At 39.0% G+C, this 3,100-nt stretch overlaps 1 long non-coding RNA gene across 1 annotated transcript; it reads right to left on the bottom strand.

Moving 5' to 3' along the window:
* Nucleotides 1-354: 354 nt before the first annotated feature.
* LOC106893713 lies at nucleotides 355-3,076 on the bottom strand. The gene is made up of 3 exons (XR_001413155.1): nucleotides 2,772-3,076; nucleotides 781-806; nucleotides 355-460 (listed from the first exon to the last, which is right to left on the bottom strand). It is a non-coding gene; the product is annotated as an uncharacterized LOC106893713 (long non-coding RNA).
* Between the last annotated feature and the right edge of the window lie 24 nt (nucleotides 3,077-3,100).

Below are 3,100 nucleotides of genomic sequence, written 5' to 3' on the forward strand. Positions count from 1 at the left end.
TAAGCGGGGTGGGGGGGAACAAAACTCATCGAAAAGTGAAGACTATGGCCCCATAGGTCTTTGTTTATCCTTTAAATTCTGTTGCCTGTAAGAGCATACCAGCCTTGTGATGACTGCCCACTTCTGGCTGCAGTGAATACTCATAGTCTGGCTTTGATTTCATGAAGATCACTAATATATTGTCCTGTTTTTGCTGAATGATTACTATAGTGTGTAACTGTGCAGCCCAGCCAACGTATCTGGAAGTCCTCTTAGGCCATCAGTAAGAAGAGCTGCAGGAGTCACATGTTCCTTTTCTTCCCTTTCAGGGAAGAAATAGGGATTACCAGCCTATGATTATCAAAAGGAATTATACCTGCAATAGACGATCCTGCTCCTTTTGCCATTTTTCCTGTCGTTTTCGTTCTTCCTCTTGATCCCAAACCCGACGACTAGGAGCACTAATGGATGGAACTGGGAGCTAACATAGCACAAAAATGAAATCATATTATCTTCTTCCATGTAATCAACACATTATATTTTTTAAAAATTTTGTTTATTTTTGAAGTGAAGAAAGAAAAGCCACGACAAGCACTACAGCTTTATAGCGACAAGGACCTAAACTAGCCTTTTCTTTAAAGGAACAGGAAGCAACCATTCCACTACACATTAGAAAAAGTTAGTTGGTACTCTCAGATTTGATCACAATTTTAAAGCAGTATAGAAAGGAATAGAAAGCAGTGGGCTTCTTGAAAAGACCAGGATTATACAACTAATTAGCAGTTTGTACATACTACTTACATCAGGCATTGCAGGCTCAGGGCCTCCTGTGAGATTTGGAAGACAAAAACCAGAAATAATTAGAACCATACATACTCACTAGTGCAAGACTTGTGTAGATGTGGAAAGTCCGAGCTTCAGACTAATTTTTGCTTCCTTAGTAAGCCATGCTTGCATTTTGCCCTACTGAACCGACTTGAGGTCAGAATTCATTAGGTGCTTTCAGCTAATGTGCGCGATTGTTTAAAAGCTTTACATGCTTACAAATGCCATCAGCAATTGCTTGAATTAGCAGTGCATCTCCCACTGTGGCAACGCAGAGGCTCTTTGCTACACCTCTCCTATTATTACTGTTCTGCAACCCAACTGTTTAGCATGACCAATAACCAGAACGCTGCTCCAGGGTAGAGCAGCTACTCACCTACTGCCCTTGATGTGAATTAAGAGCAAGAGACATCCACAGGCAACTTCGCTACCACAAAACCATGTATCTTCCCCTTCCAACTGTCCTCCTTTCCCAGTCCCAAAAGCACACTTGAATGGGGTGAGCTTGTCACCATTCATCACAAACCTCATGCTGCTTGAAGGCTACCATGTTTGGTCTTATCTCGTGCCAAGATGATTATTAGAGAGATGTGTATTATGCCAATGTATTAAAAATCAAGAAAATGTGGAGAAGCACAAATTTAAGTATAATCCTTTCCCAAGCATCATCACTGTTTTTGTTTGTTGCTACCGTACTTGTTACTTAGCTCTCCAAATTTCAGTTTAAAAAAACCCAAAACCACGCATAAAAGCAATAAATTGCAAAAGTTTTCTCAAGTATAACCACATGAAGTGGAGAAAAGGTCGAATTTAGGATACAGAGGAGACGTAATGAGTCACACTGACTGGTGCCCAATCTATATGTGTGCAATTTTGTCTTCTTTATCAGATGGCAACAGCCACAGCGACAGCAGGCCAAACAAACTTGATCCCCTGTGATTGCGTCAGGAGATGTTAAAGGGAGGCACAGGTGGCACCTATCTTTGCTTTCCTTTTCTATCACCCCTGTAAACTTAGACTGGCCTGTCCAGGTTTAGAAAGAAGACTCTCTCATATTATTGTAAAGCTAGTGTCAAAAGTTAAAATGAGCAAAACTGTACTGAACGTACACTCTAGAAATACACCCTTCTCCTCCCCTCAAGCACAAGTGAAATACTTCAATATTGCTATAATATTTATGAAAATAAAAACCAAACTTCACAGCCGGCCTTTTAAAAAAAAAAAAAAACAAAAAACAAAACCCACAAACCAAATAAAAAAAAACCAACAACAAAATACCACCATATTACAGATACAATGCAGCAGAAGTATTTCAAAGCTAACAGAACCACAAACACAGATGTATGCTGTGGCACTTGACATATCCATTCTGGAAAAAACAGAAGCCATCACCACCAAAGCCAAAGTCCTGGCTCCACTAAAATCATTAGCAAATTCACGCTGAACTTCCAGTGGGCCAGAATTTCACTGTTTCAGGCTACAGCAAAACAGCAAGGCATACATAGTCTGAAGACAGCGTTAGACATACAACATTAGTGGAAGTATGTGAGTTGTGACATGCAAAACACCAAAAAGCAACCTACAAAACCAAAATTGAGTGCCTTATTTTTTGCCTTTAAAAGCTAACATATTCAATTCAAAATTTACATTGGTCATCTTGGGTTCTTGCGACATCACCACATAGTGGAAAACCAGCAGCTGCCTTTTTTCACCAATTTAGATGAAAGCACAGAGCTGCAACTAAAGACAAACTCAAATCCAGAGTTAAGTATTTTATCAGCAGCTCTGAGATTTGCACTAAGCCTCTGCTGGAATATTCAACATTATTCTTGTTTTGTAGGTAGTAGCAAACCTGAACAGAGTGCACTATCCTTCTTACTCCTACCCAGTGAAAAAAAAAAAGTATGAACAACATAGAAGAGATTTAAACAGCTATAGATATAAGAGAACACACAAAGACCCATTACCACAAAGGTAGACCCATGAATTGTAAGAATAACCTGATGACCCTGGGGAAAGAAGGGAAATTAATTATGTTGCTTCCTTGTAACTGCAACAAACAACTCTGAAGAGGTATAGTACCCAGCACCAGACTTGTTAGAAAGAGTGTGCAGCAGGAACAATTTCATGGAAGTACATGAAATGTTAGCACTTTGGTTTACCTTGTTCAAAAAATTGTGACCGCCTTTTTAAGTTTTTCAAATAAATAGGTTCAGATGCTATTTGAAAAATACAAAGAATACAAACAAGTCAATGAGGTGCTGTCTTTTTTTTTTTTTTTTTTCTTTTAAATGCA

This window comes from Calidris pugnax, unplaced genomic scaffold (assembly GCF_001431845.1).
Source record: "Calidris pugnax isolate Ruff unplaced genomic scaffold, ASM143184v1 scaffold61, whole genome shotgun sequence".
In the NCBI taxonomy this organism is placed as follows: Eukaryota; Metazoa; Chordata; class Aves; order Charadriiformes; family Scolopacidae; genus Calidris; species Calidris pugnax.